Source organism: Acanthopagrus latus, chromosome 23 (genome assembly GCF_904848185.1).
Source record: "Acanthopagrus latus isolate v.2019 chromosome 23, fAcaLat1.1, whole genome shotgun sequence".
NCBI lineage: Eukaryota > Metazoa > Chordata > Actinopteri > Spariformes > Sparidae > Acanthopagrus > Acanthopagrus latus.
The window spans coordinates 21558727-21569433 of record NC_051061.1 but is presented as its reverse complement, the minus strand read 5'-3'; positions in this window follow the sequence as shown (position 1 = coordinate 21569433).

Below are 10707 nucleotides of genomic sequence, written 5' to 3'. Positions count from 1 at the left end.
AGCAGGCCTGCCATGTGTGGGAGAGAGGCATGGCATGGCTCACTCAGGAGGCCCGCTCTGCCAACTCATTCCTTTTATTTCAAACAGATTCTTTACACTCGAACGTAAACACAGAGTGGATTCAGACGAGGTAGCGTCTTTCAGTTTTGTTTTCAGTATCTCTAAACTTGTCTTTCCTTTTCCTCACAGCGCCCCAGGTTTATATGAAACATGTGTTTTGAGTGAATGGCAGCACTGTAAGCTGGTGTGATATCTATCATGTTAATAACACACACACACACACACACACACACACACACACACACGTCTGGCACAGTGTAGCCGCTCTGGTCATTGTGCTCACTGGAGGCTGGGAGGGAAATGAGGCATGAAGAGCTGAAAGATTTCAAGGGGAAGCAGAGGTTAGCAGAGTATGTTCGCTCCAACCACCTGAAAGTCTCGGCTTCCAGCCCTGTAATTTGGGCCCGCTGCTAAAAGACAAGGCGCTCGGTACAATAACAGCACAAACGGTCTTAAAGGGACAGTGTTTTCCTTTAAACTGTGGTGTCACTGACACATCTAGTCGACTCCTTTACTCAAAGTAATCCACAGACCGTGTTCGGTGCAGTTCCACGTCGGAACTATTTTGTTTTCCACTGACCTTCACCCACCAACCGCATCGCCGAGCATAAGTGCATCTGCTGGTTGGCCAGTGGCTGTAACACGGGGTGTTAACATAAATGGCATCCTCCTCGCATGAGATGTAGCGCTAGCTCGCTAACTTAGCCGGCCTGACATCCATGAGTAGATACACGCTTCCGGACAGATGGTTTGTCTACTGAAGTTAGCATGCTAACCAGTTAGCCTCCCAGTCCAAAGCTCCTCTGCTAGCAGTGTAAACGCTCCACTGCTGCTCCGAGCTCCCAGTTCAGGCCGCTAGATGAACTGCTAACCAAGCTAACTAGCCGGTGACAGCTACAGTTTCCCTGGTGATATACTGCCCCCTGTCTGTTTTGAGTATGAATGCGGCAGTAGGCCAATTCTTACATATTGCTGCTTTAAGTAAGGAGTCGTTGCTGCAGAATTTTATTTTAATATACTTTAACCACATGCTATCTAGCTCCATTATGTCTTCAAGAGTCAGCAGCTCACACACAAACAGTCTAGATTGATCAATAGCTCGACAGATCCAAGGAAAAATATGTCGTTTTGATTTTAGGGTGAACATTTCCTTTATTTGGTTTGTTTTCCTGTTCAAAGCTCCGTCTGTCTCTGTGAACAAAGAGACAGTCAGCTTTTGAATACAAGTCGCTGATTTGTCTCGCTGAGGTTAACCAGCCGAGAAAAACAGCGGCCGCAACCACATTTCAGATGCAAAACTCCTGTTAGACCTACAAACAAATAGGATTATTGAACGGCGGGAGAGGTGTTGAAAACGAAAATCTCTTCGAGGCCAACAGATTAGATTCCTGATGCTCCCTCAAGTCGTCGCTGCAGATCAGATGCAGCCGACCGCAGAGGCAGTTTGTGTGTGAAGCGGCTTGGATCTGTCCTCGAGGTCCGCGCAGACCAGCAACATCAATTCTCCACATTGCCAAAAATGTTTCACCGAGACTTCTTGATTTGACCTCCGCTGAACACAACAGCTCCGAAGACAAACACGCCGTAACATCGTGCGTACAAAGATCACAGGACGCAGCTGCGGTACGAAATAAAAGCGCATATTGAAAAATTACAGCCCTGCAGAAATAACGGCTGCACACTCGCGTATCACATGATGGGAGAATGTAGAAGCTGTCAACACAGAAACAAAAGGACTTTAACAGCCACCGTATCATCTGATTTGAGAGTCTTGTGATGATCTTCAGGCCCCGCAGGTGTCGAGTGTCCGTCCGTTTGCGCGTCACAAGTTCAAGACCCGCCACGGTTGATGAACTCTCGCTCAGAGCGGCGGCCTTATCACATGCTCCCGACCACCAACCACTGGCTGCCTGTGACCCAGCTCACACTCCCAATTTGGAAACATTGAGATTTTCCAGTAAAATTAGTGCAAACTCAGTCAGCAGAGACGCTGCAGCGCCAGCAAAACAAGTTATCAGATGTGACTCATCTGCTTCTCTGACTCACAGAAAACGATCGTCACCGTTTTAGTTCATCTCTCGTGTTGCATCAGACCGATTCCTCTCCACCTCGGCCTCAGCCGAACTGGATAAATGCGTTCGGACAGCCGTTGCATGTTAATTCTGGCTGCTGTCAGAGCTGTTGATTTTTATTCTCATGTATCGTGGACGCTTGAATAACGCGGAAAATTTCCCATCATCTGGGAAATGAGGAATGGAACGCAAACACACGTTAAAAGCCAAGACCGGAGAATCTTTTTTAAAAAATCAGCGCTGTCAAACATAATTTCAGAGACGCAGGATGAACTCGATCCGACCAAGTGCACTGGAGGTGGGATCATGGGTTTGATGATGTTTGTAGCAGTGAGCTGCAATCACAGAGTTTCTGACTCCCCGTGTCAGGAAGCCAAGTCCTGCAAGCGGATCCATCTGGGTCCACAGTTGACCCACAGGCCCAGAATAGGATCTGAACTTTGTGACAGATGTTTTTGATCGCTTCAATTTTTTTTTTTCTTTTACAAACCGCAGCTTAACTCTAGGTCGTAACCCCACAAGAACACCTCTCCTCCTCACCGAATCCTGAGCTCCAGAGCCAAACAAGCAAACTTAAAGGTTCAGTTCAGCCAAATATGGAAAATTCATACTTTCCCTCGTACTCGTTGGGCTGTTTCTCCATCCAGATTGGTAGATATGAGTCATGAAGCCGTCTGCCTTCTCTCAGATATGATGGAGCTCGATGGCGCTCAACGTGGCAACAAATCGCGTTCAAGAAACTCAGCGGCAAAAGTCATGACCCCGTAACTCAAGATCACCAACAGGCTTTATTGTGAGCATGTAGGAACTATTTTCTTCATTACTGAGCAGGAGGAAGCAGCATCCAACGATCTATCCATGAAATCTGGACACAGTGTTGAAGGTGGAGAGAGATCTTGACCTCCTGGGTATGAAAATACCCGGATCTACCTCGCCTGTCTCTTCCTGGGGGATTTGATCTAACGATGGAGGAGAGGCTCGTTAATGGTGTTGTCCTTGGCTGAGCTGTAACATTCCCTAGCTTAGTTAGTTCCCAGTTTGCCAACACAGAAGTCGAACGGGAAGCCAAAGGCTGTGTGCAGGCTGACGCACGTTATCTGCAGTAACACATCCACTGGTTTGGGTTAGGCACTGAACTGGTTCTGACTGGGAGAGCCAACAGGGCAGGACTTAAAACTATAAAGTGTGCCGAGCCCATAAAGTGAAGACGGTTTGAGTTAACCTCACAGAAAGGTTAACTTCAGTAACCAGGTCATGCTTTCTGGAAAGAGACACTGCGAATGTAGACGTCTCACATCTAAGAGGATGAATATGCATTTTTGATTTTTGGGGTGAACTGTCCCTTTAAGACTTTAACTCGTCTGACTCGGAGACCTGGCTCTCCGCTGTTCACCTTTCCCCAGAGCGCCCACCTCCTCCCCGCTGTGTGTCCTCCCACAGGCCGATCCCAGGGAACAGCCGTTACTCTGAGGCAGAGCGTCGGAGTTCGCTCCTTTTAATTATCAGAAAAACTCCCGAGCTGGGTCGGATAATGGATTCCAAATGGCGAGCGAGCTCGGGAAGGGAGCGGGCGCAGAGCTGTAGGAGGTGGCCACAAGGAGGAGGAGGAGGAGGAGGAGGAGGAGGAAAGAGATATGACTCCCTCTCAGGTTCTGACCTTTGGCTGCCCTCGCGCTCGTGTGCTTTGCCACAGATTGATTGCGTTAGCTCGGGAGATGACTGAGTGACAGAATAATCTCACTAACAGAATCAGACGTGGCCCGGTGGAGCCGCCGATGCCTCCCGTGCTCCGGAGACCTTTCACTCATGCGGATATTTGCTGATGGAGCGGCACCGACTCTCCTCTCAGATGTAGCGTGAGGCCGCAGCTCGTGGCTCTCTGTGGACCAGAAGCCCATCAGCATTTATCTTCAGGGGGGAAAAAAAAAAAAGCTGAATGAGCTGGAAGTGTAATCTGTTACGTGCTGTCCTCCTCTCTGTATTCCCAGGACACGCTGGGAGCTCGGCAGAGACATCTTACGGCCCGAAGGCTTAACGCCGAGGCAAAAATAATAGAATCACACACACAGAAAAAACACAAGCTAATCATCGTGGCTCCAAACACATCACACACACACACACACACTCTCGGACTGCAGGACCACCCCTGAGAGCTGACCTGGCCATGCCCCCTACCGCTCAGTGCTGGCGTGTGTCCAGAACAAACTGGGCCTCTCTCCGTAGGGAACAGAGGAGGCCTGAGGCCGTGCTGCTTAGCAGGCGCCGAGGGGGCGGCAGGCTGCCAGTGGTCAGTCGCTGCCGGAGCTTCTGGGAACGGTGTCACACTCGCACTAACCGCCCCCCCCCCCCGCCACCCTTGTCCTCACACCAGCCAGCGTCGGGGTTCAGGGCACGGGTGCACGGGTCGAGAAAAGAACGGCACTCCTACGACCGAGCAGCTGGATGAGCTCATTCTGGACGGCGTCCAAAGAAGAGGCGAGCCAGAACGCCCCTGACGTCTGCGCTGTCTCCGTGAAGTCACTGTGCCGAGCGCAGCAGCAGCAGCACTGTCTCCACAAAAACAAAGTGTAGAGACTCTCTGAGGTTCAACCGAGGCCAGAGTGATGACAGGGAGAGGAGGTACGTCTTAACTGGACTGAGACCGACTGCTTCGCTGCAGGTCCAGAGAAAGTACAGGGACAGCGGCGGTGTTCAGGATGGACCGGCGACGGAAAAAAGGGCCCGAAGCTGAAGCGAGGTCAAGGAGGCAGCAGCGTGTCTTCAAGGCTAAAATTAGTCTTATCTCAGCTATAACCAGTCTACTGTGAAAAAATAACAAGTCTTATCGGACACGGAGACCTTCACAGTGGTGTTCAGTAAGCAGCCCTCAGCTTCTTTCATCAAACACACACAGTTCAGAGGAAGACATTTCCCAGAAGGCCGTGAGGAACTCTCGGCACGTCCCTCGATATCGTTTCGACCCCGACGAGGCAGCCGGCCGACGACCTTCCGTCCCGCGCTGCTGTGCAGCGATAACACAATCTGTCGCCCGCTGCACACAGGTCAGACTGATACGGAAACATATAACATATCTTACATGTTAAGATTCTGGTTTCTCTTCCATATTTGTGCAAGTGAAACGGTGTTACGATTGCATTTTTTTAATATAATGATATATTTATTCATCTACATTTACTTTTCAGTGGTTTGTCAGCAGGATGGAGGATGAGAACAGATCCTCCAGATAAAGTGACGGATCCTGGATCGACATTTTCTTTAATTCCTCAGAGGGGAATGTTTGGATCTTGATGACAATAATCAGGTATTTATGTAACTGGTGTCTTATGAGGGGTACATGCAGATGCAGATCCTGATAAAATCCAGATTTAAACATGAGAGCAGTCGTTTTTCAGCCGCTGTACGGTAACAAACGGGTAGAATAGTAGATAAATAGTCGTGATTACAATAAAATATGGATATATTGCCTATATATTGCTCTACACAGTGAGAGCATGTCTGCACATATATACACTGTACATGTAAAATACACAGTGAATGTGGATCTGGGAACCGCTGCAGCTCGTAATGTGTCGTCACTCTGTGCAATAAGGAAGGAAGTTTAATTGGAGGCTGCAGCGCTCGGAGACAATACGTCTCAATCACAACTACTAGACACGTGGGAGCATCTGTAAAGAGCCTATTGTTACAATGAAATCAACAAAATGTCCGTGACACATTGTCAGGCCTGTCCAATAAACGGGGAGGTGCACAGCGGTCCTCCTGTTCCTCGGGGGGGAGAAGGAGAGGTGAAGCAAAAAGCACAATACGACCTCTCCGTTCAATTAGCCAAATGATCTCCAAACATCTGTGTGTGCTGCTGATATAAAAACACACTGCCCATTAACCTGTGGTCTGTAAAAAAGGACCCGGGCTTAGCAATTAACCCACATTCCCAAACTTATCCAGCTGCCTCTCGTTTCCAAATGACTATAATTCCAAACAACGTGGTAATTTCCCCGGCAGAGAGCGCATGCCTGGTGTGCTGCTGATTATGGCTTCTTGGTAACTTATAAAGACTGCGGTTTCCTGGAGGGAGACCGCATCAGCTGTCATATTCATAATTATAGCATTTCTGCTATTTCTATCAATCATATAATTATCGTATCTGCTATTTCTATCAGTCGTATAATTATCATATTCAGTCATTTCTGCCTGAAATTTGTTCCCTGCCGTTTCTCTTGACGGCTTCGGATCCATGACGTCTGCGATGGATCCTGCTTTTATTTTCCACCTCGTTTTCAGCTTCGCTTCAAGCGCTCGGCGTGTTATTTGTACGGCTAAGCCGCTTCAGACTTTGATTGTGGAGGACGGACGTGTCTGAGCACGGCTTCCACCGAACACACACAGCTTCCTTCATGAGCAAATAAAAAAACAAACACTTTCACTCAAGAAATGACGGCGAGAGAAGCTTAGAAAGAGTAATAACACGTTTAAACGTCATGTGGAGGGCAGAGAGGAGTCCATGAACTCAGAGGGAGTTGTAACAGCTGCTCCTTCACACCATAAACGTCGGGCAATTAGGCCCGAGCTCTGCTAATGAAGGTGACTAACGGGCTGGAGCTCCTCCACCAGGTGCTCGGGCCATAAACAGGAAGTCCCAGCAGGAGCAACACCTGGGAATAATAAAGACAACAGCTCAACATGGATGTGTGTGGAGCACCAGTGAAGCTTAAAAGGTCCCCAAACACAGGAGGCTCTGCTAGCTATGTTAGCTAATTAGCTCACGGCTCAGTTAGCTGTGGAGTCAGTGGCCCTCGAGTTAAAGGGGCCTCGGATCACAGAGTGATGGGGACACGGCCGAGCAAGACGGGATTTGGCTGCCGGATGTGAGAGTGAACATGATGTGCCTACGCTAGCTTGTTAGCATGCTAGCTTGGGTGTTAAACTCCGCGACACAGGACACAGACATCATCGACATCACTGCTGTTTCATTCTGTAGACGAAGTTTGTTCATTTTAAATACTGAACTAGACACAAGTGCATTTCTGACTCGCCTCTTAACTCATCACGGAGAAGAGACCTTTAATATTTTAAGTTTTCAACTGCACAAAAACAAAATTAACAGATTAATCAGCTGCAGCACCAGCTCTCGTGTTTGATTTTGTTAGATGTGCACCCAATCTGTTGATTTACTGTGATTTGTCACATACATTCAATTATTCCAAAAACCACTGCATGACATCAGATTTAATCGTCTAAATATCACCGGCAGCCTCTCAGAAGTGCTTCTCTGTTTAAAACTGTGAGCGGAGGGTCATCCTGAGGGCAGCTCGCGTAACATTGGCCTCCGTGTCCGCCACAGTCGAACCATTGATTTTGAAAGCGGGAAGTGATTTTGATTATGCACGCTTCTGTGATGTCGATACTAATCAGCCGATCATGAGGGAAAATTAGAAACACGCTGTTTTCCTCGTCTCGCGGAGGCTCGACTTCACAAGCGCTCGCGCTGTCCTCGAGTGACATGTTGCACAAAACAGAGGATGAAGCGTAATCAAAATCACAAGCCCTCCGACTTCAATCCTCTGCTGTATGTCGGGGAAATGCTGCAATGATCTGAGGGATTATCCAAATTTACAGAATTTTCCCTGCCAGTACAAGGCTTTGAGGCACCGTCGAGCTGTGTCGGACCCCTCCTCGGCTGAATAATTGTAAAAAATCACGTGGTGAACATCAAAAATAACGACGCAACTGTTCCTAATGGCTTCAGTTGACCCCAGCAGACTTCTCTGACAAGTTCTGTCCTCAAGCTTTATCATGGAAAAAAAACTCTGGCTAGTTCCAGATTTGTTTTATCTATCACAACCATCTCGAGCGTCTCTAAACTCCAAATGCATCGAAAGTACCACTGACTGCAAAACAATATTGCAGGGGGACGAAGGAAGATGAGCCCTGGTGTTGAAACAGTTGAATCCCTGCAACAGGAAAGAGTTTGACAGAAGCTAACTCGTTTTGGTTTGTGCCGCTAGCGACCGGGTTAAAGTCAGTGTTTAGTTAGTCTGGAGGATGTTGAAACATTATCATGCCGATAGAAGAAGAAAGAGAGTGAAGACAAAGACGCCGAGTCAGACACATGTAAAATGGCCATAAACTGGTCAGAAGCAGAACCGTTCTGGAGTTAAAATATGTTTAAAATCTTTGTGCCACTATGAGGAGAAATGAAGCCGTGAACATCGAGCTGTTGCCGAAAATGAAAAGAACGTTCCGTCTCCATGTCCCGTTAAACACAAGCCGGCAAAATTGGATTAAACCAAGACACTCGATGACCATCAGAGCAGTGTTTATTTCTTTCCTGCAGCCCATTTTCTCCAACTTGCGCTGTTGTTATTTGCATTTTAGCGTAGCTTCCTCAGCTAACCGGCTAATTGTTGCTAATGTGTTGCAGAGAGGGGAGATGGTCTTATGCCACTTTGGTCGACATTAACAAACCAAAACGCTGGTCAGATTATCAGGAGAATCTGTTGAGATCGTCTGCAGGTTTTGATAAAAATGTCGGTACCCTGCGCCTGTGTGTTGATCGCATATCGCGCCAGGAAGCGATACGATATATTGCTGTACTGATATATCGTCCCGCGCCTAACAAAAGGGCATTGTATTGTATAATTTTTATGGTGAGTCTTACACAAACGCTGGGAGAACAACAGAGTAGCAGGTCTGTGGATGTGTGCACTTCTTCATGTTCAGTCTGGGAGATGAGAGCTGCAGATATAAACTACATTAATGCAGAATGAGCAGCCGGACTTTGCTCCATATGGACAGATGTGACTCCGCTGCCCTCCTCCTCACCCTCATCGTTAACTTGGGCAAACTGCTGTGGGTAGCACTTAATCTCATAACAAGCAGAACAGTGGAAAGTGCAAAGAGGTCTTTCCTAATATCACACCAAACCGAGTCGATGAGGGAGCAGCCCCCCCTCCCCGCTCGCTCCTCTAAAAGGCCACCATTGTATGTGGAGAATCGCCATGGATACTGCCGACGAACTGTAAGCCTTTTAGAATTATTAGCATTCCTCTCTACCCCGAGCACTGTAGCAAAGCCGCTCGCTTTACCATCAATCCGCCTCGGGGAGAAACACACCGTTTCTTTCATCGGAAGCTGCAGGAATTTCCATCAGGCTGGGAATTAATTAAAGTTGAATTATGGGGCTGCGGCAATATCGGTCGAGCCAGACAAATTCAACAACACCGAGGGAGGGAAGGAGCGAGCGCGGCCTCGTTAATGAGCCGAGCGAAGCCGCTTGTCAGCGACACGAACGGCTGATATCAGGCGAGGGAGCAATAAGACGAGGAACAATGGGATCATTGATGGATCCGGTTTTCCACGGACACAACGGATCTTAGTCACGTCTGCGCTCTCTGGTGCAGGTAACTTAGTACCGTAGACGACCTTTACGCTTTAACTCGTCGTTCTGACGTAAAGTGTCTCACTTGTCGCGCTATTCAAGGAGTGAACGGTTCAAAACTGGCATTTTCTACTAGATCAGTAACAAAACCTGCATCCTTGTTTTTACAACACAGGTGTTTTGCTCGGCCGTCTTGCTGCTCTGAGATCAGAGTTTTAGGTCCAGTTGGGTTTCTTACGGTTGCTAGCGGTAGCCATGTTGCTAACACTGTCCGTTTAAAAGTTATCATGAAAAGTATAATTATGAGGTATTTGTTCCTGACTGAAGTATCTCCATTTTCTGCTGCTGTATACCATCACTGTAAAACATCTTGGAGGCAAATATTGTACTTTCAACTCATGTATGACGTGTTTGATAACTTCACTGATGAGTTCACAGCAAATTGCATTTTTTGGATTCATTTACTTGGTCTGCAATCGGATAAATAAATAAACAATGCTAAATATCAGATCCGACAATCATCCGGGTCGACAATTGTTCAATATCTGATTCTTTCCCTCGCTTTGCATGGGTGATTTTCACTTTCAAGCTATATTTGAGCAACACTGACTCTGTGTTTAGTTGTTTTTTGTGTTTGGTATTTGTGAGTGACAACTTTTCGAGGGAGCGTTTCCATGTGGTTTTATCATCGGCGCTGCTTTGGCAAAAACAACTGGATCATTTTTTTTTTGTTTCCATCAGAGTTTCAAATAACAACAAGACAAGACAAGAAGTGAGTCATTCAATCATTTAGTCGATCATAAGAACAGATTGCCAGTTAAACTTTGTTTTTCCCACATGCAGAAACAACTGTATAGTAAAGGTGAGGTTTCTAGACAAGTTAGTTACATCATGTCAAGACTTGATTGGTGATAAATGACAGCAGAGTTTAGACACTGATCCTAATCGAATGAAGGTATGAACTTTAAAAAACTTTTTAAGAACAAAGATCTGTTCTCAAGTTTTTCATTCTGGTTAATCTTTTACAGTCGGTAATCATGAAGCCATTGGATTTATTTTTCCCCCAGACAATAACGGCCAGATGTTACTGATGATCTGGCAGCACGCACACAATTAAAGCAACTGCTGAAGGACAGACGAGCCAAACAGATGGGAGACAAACGGACATTTTTCTTCCCAGTTCTTTTGAGACTACAC